This window comes from Larus michahellis, chromosome 2 (genome assembly GCF_964199755.1).
Source record: "Larus michahellis chromosome 2, bLarMic1.1, whole genome shotgun sequence".
Taxonomy (NCBI): Eukaryota; Metazoa; Chordata; class Aves; order Charadriiformes; family Laridae; genus Larus; species Larus michahellis.
Genome location: NC_133897.1, coordinates 36,810,720 through 36,826,560, shown reverse-complemented (window position 1 = coordinate 36,826,560; position 15,841 = coordinate 36,810,720). Strand labels below are relative to the sequence as shown.

General features: G+C 40.9%; 1 long non-coding RNA gene across 1 annotated transcript in view; it reads right to left on the bottom strand.

Moving 5' to 3' along the window:
* LOC141738256 (uncharacterized) overlaps positions 1 to 12,036 on the bottom strand; it is a 37,193-nt gene extending 25,157 nt beyond the window's left edge. The window contains exon 1 of the long non-coding RNA XR_012585349.1: positions 11,701 to 12,036. This is a non-coding gene — a long non-coding RNA (uncharacterized LOC141738256). The remainder of the gene's footprint in view (positions 1 to 11,700) is intronic.
* Between the last annotated feature and the right edge of the window lie 3,805 nt (positions 12,037 to 15,841).

The following is a 15,841-nucleotide window of genomic DNA, read 5'->3' as shown; positions in this document are numbered from 1 at the left end:
CAGCTCCCTGAGCTCCTTGCAGTGCTCCACCACAGCTCCCCATGTACTGCAGTGGGCACTGCTGGCAGCCTTGTGCACTGATGACGTGTGATGCACTTTCACACGTCCCAAGTTCTGGTTTCAGCTAGATCAGCTTTGCAGAGCCCTATCCTCATTGTCATAGTGACTTCTCACAGCTGTCCAGTCTCCAAGTCAAAGCATGTTTTTTCTCTCTCACAGTGCCACCAGTAACCTTAGTGTAGACCCTGCACACATTTGTTTCCCTCTATAACTTAATCAGTCGTAATTATTTCAGCTGAGGAGAGAAATCAAACTGGAGACTGAGCCCACCACCCATTTAGTGGAAAAGATAGAGGACTGGGCTCCAAGCTGCTGACTGCTGGGGCACGATAAACCCAGAAGCAATCTCCTTTTCCGTAACAGCAGTCACCAGCTGGTACATGGCACTCATCTGCAGCCAGGAAACACTTTCAGGCTCTTGCCAGCATCTCTGTGACTGTCGTACCTATTATAGTCCCTGCATTGGCTTTGCAGAGCCACAGCAGCCCATGTGAAGCACACAAAATCTGTGAAAGCTGGGGCTAGATTTTTCAGCAATCCCAGTGGGCTTACGTTGGTGTAAACTGATGGGAAATTAGAGTTAGAGGCAGCGCATCTATTATCGATTGCAATGCAGAAGGCAGCAGTCTTGATTTTCAGTTTCCAAATTGAATTTTCTTTGAGAAACAGTCAGTGGAATCAAAACAGCAGACAATTTGGCCATATCTTTTGTTTATAGTCTCTCTTAGTTAGAAAGTGCAGTTTATGGTCTGAGTACCAGTCATGCTGACTGCACAGTTGTCAGCACTCAAAACACCGTTGCTGACTCAGTCTGGGTTCAGTTTTGCCACTCTTAGGAGAAACATCCAGGGAAACACTTGGTACAGGCTGCCACGTATTTTCCCCACGTGATTGCCCTGGTCTGGTAGGGATTGGGTAGAGCAGGAGATGAGATGACCCCATTCGTTCCCCATAAATGGGACAATGTTTCTGGCACCACTTCCTACACAGACCTGGGAAGAGAGACGGAGCTGTGCCCTCACTAACAGTTTGAGCAGAGATGAGCAAAGCCGTCACCCAGCTACCTCCCTGAGATCTGTGGTTCCAATTAGTTGATAATGTCAGCCTGTGATTGAGGAAGTTTGACGAGTCAAGCAAGATACTGTAAATCTTCATCTCCATTTCCTCCAGAGTGAAAAATTTCTCAAGAGCAGTCATGGCCACAGGAGATGGCCAGGACCACTTCCCTCTTCTGAAACATGCAATGAAGTAAAGCTCGCTCAGAACCATCTCACCCTTCCTGGCTTTATGCAATGCATTAATTAATCCCACATTAGCATGGGGATGGATTTCCTCCCATTGTGGGTATCTTCTTCCATCTGAAATTTCTCTTCTCTTGAAAGCTACTTCGAAAAAGCACTGTATCCTATTGATCAGCTAGAAATTTCATTATGCCCATGGGTTACGTACGTGGAGTAGACCGCACACAAATGTGATATTCTAATGCTGATTGCACTTGGTGTGCTCACATTTGTTAAATATTGATTTGCAGGGCTTTGGTATAACCGTGCCTGCAGTTAGTACAAACCCCCGTGTCCCAGTGGAATGACACAGGTTAAACAGTACAGTGTATTTGTGCCTGGATGCGCATTTGTGCAATCTGTGAATTTCAAGAGCTATAACCACAAGCTCGCCTGTACAAAATACATTTTAAGAGCTGACATTAAAGTTAATATGAAAGTTCAGAGGTGCAAAATAATTTAAATGCACAGAAGAGGTAGCAATAACGTTTCTAAACCGAGGCAGTGAATTATGTATATAAGAAATATTAAAAATGCAAAGCTGACTCTATTTGCATTCGGAATGCCCCCTAGCTGTTACCAAGAAGGAGGAAATTGCTTTATGCTGAATTCAAGGGCATACTACTTAGTGCTGTATTTAAGTCAAGGAGGAATATCACTCATTTTTATTCTACCACTTAACTTGGGCTTATGTAATCTGTCTGATAGCCGAGTCAGTTGTCTTATATTATTTTCTATCACAGAGAGAGAATATATAATTCAATCATTAAACCTTTATTTTCAACTGGTTCTGAAATACCTCAGAACCATATTGCTGCATGTAAATCACAGGCTGTCTGTCATCAGTCCGAGACGATGGAAATATCAGTATTGGCCCATGCTTTCCCAAATCACTTTTGGGTAATCACAGGACAGAATTAAACTTATTTACCAGTTGGGGAATATGTAGATGATGTGGAACAATCAAATGACACCTGGTTTGCTTGCAGTTAGTGGGGGTAAGGTATCACTTCAGGGCACCAGGACCTGAAAACAGAAGCCTGGTTCATCTAAATGGATTTAAACCTTGTCTGGGATGAAATTTTTAAGCGATATTTGCCTTTTCTGGCCCCCAGCTTCAATAGCAGTGACTGTGGACTGGACGTGAGCAAGTGGCATGAACAAGTGCATGAGCAAATGCCACTGAAAGTGGTAAGGAGCCAAAGGTCCTACGCCACAGGTAGCAAACACACTGACTGCTGGGGTCAAAGCCCCTGTGCTGCAATCACCAACAGGGATTTTTCTGAAGCCTAAACAGCAGGGGGAATTAAAGTAGAAATAATTTTACATCCGAGTAGTTCCTGCCTCTCTCTGATTATATTGTTTCTTTGCCACTTCCACATTTTTCACCCCGACCAGTGAAAATCAATCAAATTTTCACAAAGCTTTTATTTAAAGTCAGTTTCACTTCCAAGATCTGTTACACACATGGCAAGAAAACATCACAAAACAGCTGCTTCCACCTATGACTTTAAAATGAGAATAAGCAGAGGATCAAAGTGGAGTTTACATATCTCTCACCCATAAGCTTCTGCGTACTGACCCAGCGACAACTACTTTTTTGTGTTCAGAAAGCCAGCACTCCTAACCAGGCCTGGATTTAAAATGTCTGATCAAATTAATCCCAGTTCACTGCGGTAAACAAAGGAAATGGTAGCAAGGATGGACATAAACAAGGGCAAGATATGTTTAAGTAGACAGTTTGCTAATGTATCTGTTTACTTCCATTTATATTATAGATGCACCATAATATTATCTCGTATTTTCAGCAACCCTGATATTTAATGGAAAACTAAAATAAAAAGCATTTGAAGTGCACACATGTCCCAGGAATGTTCCCATCCCACCTGCACAATACAGTTTGAATACAAATTCTGCAAACTGCCACATCCTTACAATAAAAAGAAATGGTCCTTTCCTCCTCAGCTCTCCCAAAACAGCCTCTCAAAGCACAGTACAGAGAGGGGTATTCAAGCACTGTGTCGGGTCATGGTGTTCCTTCTGTCTTTTGTGCTGAGTAAGGATTTAGGCTCGGAGGTGGTACTGAGAGAAAAATCTTGTATACTGCTATCAGGATATTTTAGCTCACAACAGCAGTAGGTTGTCAAAACTGGCCTCACTTGATGTCAGAAGAGTCATCTCAAGTGCAATTCTGGAGTTCTCATGGGATTGGCTGCTTTTCTGAAAAAACAAGGTCCCTCCTGATGCCTCAAAGAACAATGGTTATTGCATGGTTTTGGTCACTTTTTAAACAAAGGGACAAAAGATGGTAGGAGAACTACAGCTACAGGCAGAAAGAAAAACACTGGAGATGATTAAATTCAAACATGGGAGTAAGAAACTTCCATTAAAACAGACATTGATGTGAGTCTCTGATGTAGCTCACTAAGGGGAAAAGCAGAGCTGGAAAAGTGAACATCTCCTTAATGAATATCAGAAACATGGGGGCAGGAGACAGACAAATCAGAGGTCATGTGCTGTATCACCCATGTCAAAAAGAAGCAAGAAAATAAATGAGACTTGCAAGAATAGACTAAAGCCATTAGAACAGGGATGGCTGGGGAGGTAGGGTTGAGCAGAGAGCTAGAAACTAGCAGCATGTCTGCAGAAAGAAATGAAGACTGGATTTGCCAATCTTTGGCAATTACTGTAACAGAAGACTTCTGTCAGAAACGGCCTTTGTCTGTGTTAGCAGGGAAAAGGGTGGTGATGGGGATTGCACTGTGCGGGGCAGTGCACGATAACAGGAACAGCTGCTCCAGAAAAGTGGTGCTTTGGGATGGAGGTCTGAAACCCACGCTCTGCCAGGCATCACTGCTTGGAAGAATTGGAGGAAGTAACCATGGAGAAACCCAGAGGAAGAATACTGTTAATGCTTCAGCTTGACATATTTTGTTTAATATTAAAGGGCAAACTTATGCTGACTGTTAAATCGATATCAAATCAACACTGGAATCTGTTTTACGATCATGAACAGTGAACTCCTTACTGCTGGAGTCATAAATGATGTCACGTTTCAGCAGTCCTGTGGCTGCCAATATTCGGACCAGAAATGCCCATTTAATTAAAAACTTTAATCTGAAAGACAAAGTGACACTTGCTGACAGCGAGAAGTACTTGTTCATGCGCCTTGTGTGCTTTTGAGGCTCTACGAAGAGCAGAAGCCAGTCTACGTCCTGCTCAGCACCGTCCCATCCCTCTGGCAAGGCCTTGCCCAAAGACAAAACTAAAATTTACACTGTCAAAGCAAGTTTGATGCAAAAGCTAAGAAGAGCACAGGTCTTGAGCTAGCCTTTGGGGATGAAGGAATGCCACCTCCTTGTGTACAGCACAACCTGAAAGTACCCTGTGCGCTTCAAACACAACTTCACTTGGACTGGGAAATCCACCCCCTTATGTCCCTCCCCAGTGCCACGGAACAGCGTGGCGTGTGCTTTAAATCAGCGGTGCTTAGTCTGGCTCTGCTATTATTTTTGCTTGGCATGGGCTGGACCCAGGATCCCCTGAAGACAGGTGTATTTCGCATCTGAGTCTTTGAATCAGATCCCAGAGGATTAATTTTATCAAGGATTTAATATCCTAGAATGATTGAAATCAACAGAGACCTTTGCCACTTTCTTATTTATGTTGCCCCACTTGGTGAATACATGCCAATGACTGGGAAGGTTGCGCTACAAGGTCATTTTTTATACCTTTCAAAGTGAAGCATTATTTAGGCACGTGTCAAAACGTTCACAGGTCTTAAGGATTAAACATGAGCCACAGGTGTTTTCTCAGGGATGAAAAGGTTTGCTGGCATGGGGGATGTTGAAGCAATGTCTCCCATAAATTCAAAGACTGTCTGGGGGCCTGTGAACAGGAATGTCAGGAACCGACTCCCTCTTGCCTTACTCCAAATCTGTGCTGTAGATCTATGAAGACACAGAAACATCAGGATCTCATCACCACAAGGTCCATTCCCAGGTCAGGATTCCCTGCGTGGCCCATGACTGATGGCTGGCTGCAGCCAAAATCAAATCACCCTGTTCAGTAAAACTTTTTCAGCACAGTGACAATTACAAGCTCTTCTGCTAGATCAGTCACCTTAGAGAAATAGTAAACTTGGAGATTTCACCAGACAGAAACAATGTCAGGTCAGAAATTTTGCATTGCTTTAGTCCAGTAAGTCCCTCAAAGTAGCTGAATACAGTTATTTTGCTGTTGTGAAACACATCTGCATTTATCCACCAAAGTAGCACGAATAAGGGGGATTTGCTTAGCTCTTTATCTTCTTCAAACAGATAAAAAATATCCTCTCTGCAAAATTAATGCCTGCTTATAAATTCTAGGGCTAGCTGTCTCCTTTGCTTTTAAATTTGCCCCAGATCTGTCAAAATTCCTTTCACAAGTATAGGCTGACATAATGATAATCTGAAAAAGACAATTTCTAATTGGAGTGGGACATATGTTACAGTCATGCCATTTTGTGAGGGGAGAGTAATGTTTTCTAGTTCATATGTTACGGTAATTCCCCTTGAGAAATTATATTGTTTCCCCTAGATCAGATTTTTGCATATATGGTGTAGATCTTCTTGCAGTAAAGAACTATGAGTTTCTACAAAGAGCTTTTGTGGAAGAAATTATGATTTAAGATATTACACATGCTCCACAGAGAGCATTGATCATCTACAGCAAAACACGTCTGGTGTATAATTAACATTTTGTTTTACCTCTGCTTTTTAGTTCAGAAAAACTGATAAAAGCAAAGTATATTTAGACAGAAAATACTTTTTACACATCTCAAAAATTAATGAGTAGAGTTTATTACTTCAAAAATTAAGAAAAAAATCCATCTTTTACTTCAGAAAGATTTTGGGTTTTTTATGGGCAGACTTTTTCCGCCTTTGTCTAAAATAATTTGTACTAGATACTCTTTGATGAAGACCATTGAACAAAATAAGCTGACAATCCAATGCAGTGTGAGCCTCCTTATCAGTAATATAAGAATATTACTTTTAATTGCTTTATTTGAAAATGGCCATAACAGTCTATTAACCTGGCAATTACCTTTAGACAACCATTCCTATGAGGTAATATATGGATTCGATTTCGTTGAAATCTCTGTCTTTATGCGAGTAGCTTTTAGCTGATTTTGTTGGCTGCGAATGGGTCCCCCTATTTCATTTAAATGGGGACAGAAGTAAAAGGAATGGAAAGTTTCATGATGAGATCCAGGTCTTTGCCTTTTGTCTCTACGAAAAATCCTTTTCCTCACAGTGTAAAGGTTACTCTGTAAATTATGATCTAACTTTTTTTCCTATCAAAGTTCTTTGCCTTTGCAGCTTTACCTCCCTGGTTATGCGAGGAGCCAAGAGCCATGTATGACAGGCAATGCCTTCACTGATTCAACCTGGTACTTGCAGATCTGCCCTGCTTTACAAGGTATTTGAGTCCTCGCAATAGCAGCAGCCACAGGGTATGTATTGATCCAGCAGCCCTGACGTGGTGCTCACTGCACCCTGACTTGTGTGCAGGGATTGAAGTTGCTCCTTACTGTGAAATACAGCACAAACACTTCAGTGTTGCTTCTACCTGCAGGGCCCACAGCTCTCATTTCTTTTTGTTTTCCCTGATTCCCGTTTAGTCAAGCTTTTCTCATTCCCAGTGTCAGGCCAACTTTGACAACTCACAAGAGTCGTCATATATTTACTCTAGGGTCTCTCCTATAGGTGGTCCAAACAGGTCATGGAGAATAATACCAGTACGTGGTGAATACAGCAACAGTACACAAGGAAGGCAGTGCAACTGCAGCCCTGCTCTCCTGCTTTCCACATAGGAGTAATAATCCCTGTGACAATTACACCATCTAACACTCCAGTGCAAGAAATAATGTTCTATGATCTCCATTCAACCATGTTCTTAAGTACCTGCTTAAGATGTATGCCTTGCTGTCTCTGGAGTCAAAAAGATTAGTCATGTACTTGCAGTTAAACACATGCGTGAGTATTTAATTTGTTTCAATGGTTCTGTGTATTCATTTGTCTGTTAAATGGCCGCAGTCCTGGACGTCCCCACTGGAAACAGGATGAAACTCATACATCAGATGCCTTCAGCCCTTCAGACTCTGTTCCATGGCTGGAAGAGGATGCATAAGCAGAGATTTTGTATCATGCAATAATAGGTAGATATATTTTTATGTAGACTGATATGAAGTACTCATATTTGTTGTTCCTCTGAGAGAATACTTTGAGGAACTATTACAAAAGGGACTACTGGAAAACACAGCTGTACTTGAAACGCTCTTTCCCTGCTCTCTCCATGTTGTGCACCAGACCACAGATATGGTTGTGCCAACTCACACAAACCAAGAACTGTCAAGATGGACTTTCACCATATATTTTCATTTTCAGTGTCTTGATCTTCTATATTCTTTAATCTATTAAACAATTTTCATAGCAGCAGTTGTTATTCTGATTTTATTCTGAGATTTATCAGCAAACAATAAATAGCCTGGTAATCGCTGAGCTAAATGAATCCTATTTTAGGTAAACTGTGTTTTGACTATTATTATAGTCCACACTTAATATAGTCCACACCAATCAGAACGTTTGCTTCTATTGGAATAATTCTAGTCAGTAGCAGCTTCAGGAATTATAATTCTTCAGGTTACACCAAGTATAAGACAATGTTATTTCACAGCAAGTTTGTAATTTCAACAAAGTACTTGTTTGACAACTTAACTACGTAGTAATGCAAGAGGTGGCTTCAGCAGTGCAGTCACTCAGGGTGACTGTAGACCCGACTTAACCAACCACTTAAGGTGAGTTTATGACTGCTTTGCATTGTTAAAGCAACATCGGCAACTAGAGCATGCCAAACAGTCCTGGCCCAGGATATTCTACCATAAAGTGCCATATGGTCATTTACAGATGTGGATGCAAATTCTATTGAGATTTTAAGCAATTATCAGTTCATGAGATGCTATAAAAGAGCTGTACAGAGTCTTATTCTTTATTTTAGAAACAAAGTAGGGAGTAGGACTGGAACAGATTATGGTTTCACTGCATTGCTAATGCCACCTAAGTCTGAGCAGCAAGTAGTTTCTTAGCAAGAAAGACATTCACAGTCCAGGCCACTGGACTCTAATTCAGGTCAAAATATTAACAAACACACTAGCTGAGACAATGATTTGGGCACCGTGTACTCTAAGGTTCCACTCAGAGGATGACCTGAAGCACATGTTTAAGAATTGCGCATCATTCTCCTTCATTAACTTCAGTAGATTTATTTGCACATTTAAAGTTACATGCATGCTGAAGTATTTTGTTTTAGCTGAAGGCTATATGTGATGGGAATGTCCTACTCCTTCTTTGTTGCCACAATTAAACAACCATAACCTATGACCTCTGCCCGCACCAACTGAGTGAGCTTCAAAGCAAGAACTTAGTGCTGACTGACTCCACTTCCAGATACCTGACTTCACAGCCAGACAAACATCCATTATTTATTTGCCTCATTATCTAAACGTATTTTAATGTTTACAGTCTCTGCTCAAAGAAGTGAAGGTTTTCCATACTGGATTTTTGTCATTGCTCATCCATGATTGAACTGCCATTGAATAGAAGGCAATGGTAAAGGTCCCAGCAATTTCCATTAAAGAAGAACTGGGACCCCAGGTCAGTCACTGTGTATGAAATGTATATCTCCTTAGTTTCCTCCTTGCCCTCTCAGTCCCCCAATATGAAATTAGGAGATATATTTCCTCATATTTCTCATGTCTGAATGTTATATCACTTAAGCCTGCGTAATAACGTTCTGGAAGTGGCTGCTTAACAACTGGCACAGCACAAGGAAGTAGCTTTGATCAATCTTAAATCCTCATCCCTTGACACTTTAATCAAAATAATTTAAAATTCTATTAAGCACAATATGCAGAGCATTAGCACTCTGAACCAGTGAGCAGTTAGAGCGCAGACACTGAGTGATATGTCTGAGTAACAGCCTTGTTAGAAAGGCTATCATGTTTTGCTCCTTGCTGAATCATCAGGGACGATAGTGGCAATATCACTCTTTCGTTGCTAGTATGGCTCAAAGGATCTGACAAGGAGCTAAATGTCTGATTACCTGGGAGAAGCTGCTTTACTGAAGTGTAAGTAAAATCTTCCGTCTTTTAAGACTTAAGTGGATTCTGGAGCTGCCTATCACCCAGCAGTCAGGGCAGCAACCAGCCACCTTCTCAACATTATTCCTGCCACTGTGAAATTCCCTAACCTCTCCAGTCTAGCTGCTACCATCTCATTTCATTCAAATCTGCTGCTCTGTCTTGAGGCTTCTTCTCTTTCTCACTGTTTGTTTCTCCATTGTTTTTCTAAGCATCCCAAAGCCATACTCATCATCCCAAAGGAGACCACCAAGAGGCTCATTCACCAGCCACTGGGCGGCTGCCACCTCCCAGCGCAGTTACCATTTAACCACTGAAACCACTTAATTGTTTTTCAAAGCTTTGTACTAACTAAATGTACCTATACTGACCCAATTTGTTTAGAGGGTTGCCTTTTTTTTGGTGGTAATGCAGATGGCCATCTGCATAATGACAAAGGAGGGTAAATGTTTTGGGTTGATTTTAGCTGTGCCTCTGTGGCCAAGCCCATCATGAGAAGTGCACACAGAAATCACAAATATCCTCACAAGTCCCCTTCCTTTGGACTAAAGCTCTGGTTTTATTTGTGTGTTTAGGCATGCAGATCTGAGGTAAAGTTCGTATTGAAGGAAATATGTGCATATAAAACCTCGGTTTTGTCTCCTTGTTTAAAACAGAACGGGGTAGATTTAGGTGATCTCTACAGGCCCTTTCAGCCCAATTTTCTATAGGTCTATGAAAAGAGATAAACATGACACTGACCCACAAACACAAGCATGTTTTTCCTACTGTGTTATAAATGGGCCAATACTTGCATATAGATTGAATCATGAAGGGTGATAGAGAGGAATTTAGATTTAAGAAATAATGAAAACAAAAGGAAAATTACAATAATTAACTAGTTGAGACAGAAACTAGAGTCACTCCTGAATGCTGTTTATGTAATGCAAAGAATCACTTAAAACAGCCAGAATACTGTTACTTTTACTATCAGATGTCATACTTACAAAATGTAGTTATTACAGTCCTGTGTATATAAAAATCTTTTAAAAGCCAAAAAAAGGTTAAAAAAAGCTTTGAAACCTCTCCTCTGAAAAATATCACAGGAAAAGCCAAATTAGTTGCATAACTAGCTCAAGTATTACAGTGTAGCTTTGCCACTGGAGTATATAACAACAATCTCCCCTGAATTCTTTTAGTTGCAAAGAGTTAGATCAGCAATGTGATTATCAAAATCCAAACCCGTGAACAACGTGAGCTTTTCACCATAGCAAGTGAAATCATTACTAATTCCCCACTGCCAAAACACGTACCTCAGCGTGCGTGTGAGCACGACCTCTCATGTAGTTTTTTCTTTTCCAGTAAGATCTGGTAAAGAGCTGCTTCACTAGGTTTTAAAGCCCACTGGAGGTGCTGTACATTAACTGAGAAGACTGATCAACCCATACAGTATTAAAAAGACATTTGTAGACTCATTTAATCAATAATGTACAGTATTAGTGTGCAATTTAGATCGAGAGAAGACAGCTGTAAGACTATGATACATCAGCTAATGAAAAAGCAAAGAGAGTGTGATTCACTTAAGTAGAGAGGCCAAGAGGCAGCTCCTCAGCTGGTGGGAGTCCCCCTGGGTCTCTGAGCCCACACCCCAGCTGAAGATTTCTCCCAGAGCGAAGGGCTGGCTTCGCTCTCTTTCACACAGCATTCTTTCCACAGGTATAAGCAGGAAGTTCTCTGAGCCACAACGGCAGCAGGTTTCTAAAAAAGCCAAACAAGGTGATAAAATGGCCCTATTTGACCTTGAAATGTTTCAGAAGTGGACAGCCACCCAGGATATGTGTGTGCCAGCCTGATCTGAAATCCTCTCTGATTTTGACTCTCTCAAAAGCAAGAAGAATTTCTGTGGGAAAAGGAGCAAGGAGAAGAAATTTTGCACTGTTCACATAAATTACCCTAAAGCTAGATAGCAAACCCATATGGTAGCTCACCGTGCCATTCTACAGAAATGGTTATCCAGTTCTAAAGGCTGGACTGTTCTTTAAGATTTGGCCCTTTTTTACTGCTAGAAACCTACAGTTCCCTTTAGGTGTGAATTCCCCCCAGTGAGCAGAGCGGGCCTTATGCCCTCGTTCCAAAAGCAGTTTGGTGCAATGAGTGAGCTGCTGTGCAGCAATTGGAAAAGCGTAGAGAAGCAGTGCTTACCTGGGTCACCATCCCTAATGCACTCTGCATGGCGATCAAAACCTGCTTTGAGCTGCCTGGGAGTTTCTGCCAGGATTGGGACCAGCGAAAGAAGCAGGACTGGATACCTACAGCTGGCTCTTCTCATCCTTTCGCCATCTTCTTCTTTACATCCCAGATATAAACCTCACAGCCTTATTACAATTTATTCGCAAGCATATATAGATTTTCATAGACATTCTCTACCCAAGTGCTTGCTTCATTAATGAGGCAGATACATTTCAGCCTGTAGAACATGCCAGGCTCTTGGCGGTGACAACTGCTTCATGGATGCACCATCTGCTGCTCTCTCGGTGTGACTGGTTACAGCCTTTCCACGGCACATTTCTTCTTCCTGGCTGAATGGCTCCCAAATCCACGAGGTGCTCTTTGAGAAAGCTCTGTAGAGTCTCCTGATGTCAATACTTATGCAAACACATATTTCCATGAGAATAGCCTTCCTCATCTTCATGTTCACAATCTATGGAATTGTGATACTTTTCCTGTCTGCAATTTTTGCTAGCAGAAGGCTGCTCCTGCCGTTTGTAGGAAGGCACAGGTAAAAGACTATCTTCCACCACCAGTGCTGAAGAAAGTAGCTATGATTACAACATATGGACTGACAGAGATGGAAGTCCATCCTTATATAGATGTTCCAGATTTCCTTAGTCTTCTGCATAAATCACCACATGTCTCTGTTGTGCCAAACATCACAACTTCATGAAGGGTACCTTAAAGGGAGGTGGTGGGGAGGGAAGGTCAGCTGCAATAAATGTTATTTGCTTGAGATGCCCAGGATTTGCTGCAGACGATGGAGATTTTTCCTGCATGAAAAAGAGCAGGGATTTGGACTGCTATTACTATGAGTTAAAAATCATTGGAAAAAAAAATCACATTCATAATATCTCATGTTTTCTGACATTTTCTGTAATCACTAATTCTTGGTAATGTTCACTGTCTTTCTTTACATAAAATCACCGCTGATACAAGTTTAGTTTTATGTAATACTCCATATGGTGGATTCATAAAAACCTTCTACTGGGAATACCACCATAAACTACTATTTTCTGCTATAAAAAATAACCATTAAAGTCCAGACATGCACAAACAAGGTAATCTGCCATAAATTTTGAAATGGTAAAATACTACAAATGTAAATGTATTCAACTCCCATTGCAATGCATGTAATTTCCATAGCTTTATTAGAAATCCTGCAGTTGCAGTGGTTTGGCGATGGGTTATAAATATAGTAGGAATGAGTCAGCATGCAAATCCCTTCTGTGGAAAACAATTTGAGAGATTTTATAGCCCAAAGCTGTTTATTATTTTGTAAGAATAGTAATGCAAGTTCATGTTCAAAACCTGCTGAGGGAAGAATTTGCAAAACATCCTATTATGGAACAGGCCGAAAAAAAGCCTAAGACCTATGTAATAGCACTGGGCTAGAACATTTTCAGATCTCGCATTTAGCTGATTTTTTTTCTCTCATGTACTTATTACGGTCCTTGTGAGATTATCACTATATCACACTAATAAAATGAGAGCAAAGCTAAGGCTTGGGATTTCATTTCTCAGTTAATGCAACAGTCCTTAAAACCTGAGACACGTGGAACAAAAAAATGGTTCCTGGAAGCTTGGTTTATATATGAGTTATATATAAGAGTTACAATTCATTTTGAAAGATTTTGGTTTGGTGGTTTGTGAGTTTTTTTCCAAATAATTTTCTGTTTCTCTGGATAATAATGAGGAGATAATATATTTCTGATGATTCCAAACCCCTTTATACCCAGCTGACTTAAACATTTCTCTGTTTTACATAATAAATTGCAATGAACAAATTCTATAAATGTGATCTAATGATGTTGCCTAGGTACACTAGCAAGTGCGGAAAGCTATTTACTTTCAAGGCTGTCTCCATTATGCGTTTCACACTGCAGACAAACACTTTTGATGCCAATGAATAAATAATGAGGCAGGTTCTGCAACTGGACTATGGCTGGCAGCAGAGGCAGAAGGGCATTTCCCAGCCCTCAGCGCCCTGTGCCAAGTAAAGACCTTCTCTGGTGTGAGATCTTTCCTGTAGATGCGTACTCTGCAAGTGCTGCAGCTTTGGTTTTACACCTTCCCTGGCGGTAGGAAGCAGAGAAAGGCATACCAGGCGTGAAGAGGTATAGAGTCTGCAACCAGAAGCTGCCTACCACCACCACCACTGCTCCCTTCCACTCTCTGCTACTGTAAATCTATGGTCTCTCTGCCCAGGAGGAAGCAGTACATCCTCCCACCCCAGGTCCTTGCAGGGGATCTTTGCATTTGGTGCTGTTCTCACTCTGCCCTTGCCATGTCCTCATCTACAACAACAATCTTTGAATGTTCTGGGATTCATCAAGGAATTGTGTTGAAAACGTGAAATCAAGGTTGCTCAGAGGCACTGTGGATCACCACTGGAGCTGGCCTTCAAAATCCTCCTCCAGCCTTTTCTCCCTGCATCCACAGGCCTTTCTCCTTCCCCTGGACCTGCTCAGGCAGTGCCTATACAGTGCAATGCTGGCCCAAGACTTTATAGACACCAGCCAGGCTGGCCCTGACAAAGCCAGCTGTGTATGACCGCACCGCACCCACAAAAATCATAGCTACATGGGGCTTTCCGACCTCTCGCAAATCTAGGCAGAGCATATGTGTTTGCTAACTTTTGTGGATTAAATAGAGCTGTCAGCGTAGCTATAAGGATTAATTTTTTTTCTGTAACCAGGACCATCAGATCAGGGCCATAAAGTTGCTACAAGAAGTGAATGAGGTTTATCTGTTTACTTGGAATCTGTGAGAAAAAAGGCAACAATTAGGTCCAAAATTTTTTTTAACATTTCAACAACATTTTGACAGGAAAATGAAAGCAAACTCTGTAGCTTGGCAAGGGCAGTTTGCATGGAATGTTGTAGGGTTTTTTTCCAAATCGAGAGAAAATACGTTATTTTGGTTCAGTTTAAATTAATGGGGGTGCAGCTGATTGCTACAATGCTTGATTGGAGTTGGCATTTGGGTTTTTTATATTCCTGTTTCTCTCTCGGTAGGCTGGACTCCTTTGCTAGATTATCTCTCCCATGCAACCTCCCCACCTACAGACTGGCGTGAAGGGAGTCAGACGCCCCCAGTATACAATGACAGGTATGGCCCCACCCATAGGCATTCATACTACAGTCACAGTGAAATGCTAAATAAGATTTGAAAGGCGCCGTTCAAGTGGAGCCAGAAAAACATTCTGATTCAATTTGATTTAAAAGAAAAATCAAAATGTTGGGACTCAGGAATGCCCATGTTTTGCTTTCATCAAGTATAGTCTGATTTTGACTTTTTGAGGCTATCTATCTTGAACACTTTTTTATTTTGAATTCTCAGACCAATTTTGGAGAAATAGTAGATTTTTTTTTCTATACTGGGTGCACAACAAACAACCTGAAATACAATTATTCACTTAGTTGAAACAAGGAATATAACCTAAGTCAGATAGATAGTGAAGAGACAAGAAATGTGCATTTAAATGAAGACACTGGTTTGGAACTCATGTATACAGAAGTCATAGTTATAAAAAGGTAACTTAGCCAACACTGGAAAACAGTCATTCCTATGGTATATTTAATTTCCACATTACTTAGAAAAATTATTTTTTTTACTTAAAAACCAGTAAGAAGTGACTTTTTAATAACTCTCAGTTCTGATTCTTTTACTGTGTCAGAAGTATCATAACCATAAATCAAATCTAAATAATAATATTTGAGACTAAAATCAACAAGGCCCACATCTGTAAAATGTATCCAAAACGAAAGGGGCAGGAAGCCTCCATAAGCAGCGAACATTTCCCTGTCTAAATAACCAATATCATCACTGCAATTTCCTTCTCCAGTTTAAAAGGTGTATTTCCATATACATGACAGAGTAAGCAGGATTTTTTCTATTAATAAGAATAACAGGACTTGGACTATTCCAGTCAAATGCTGATCACACATTTAATCATATTATTATTTTCTAAAGAACATACTTTCCCAACAGTAGACAGAATTGCATGAAACTCTACTCTCCCTCATGGCAATATGAACGCACACTAACCCCATAGCTACTAACAGCATAG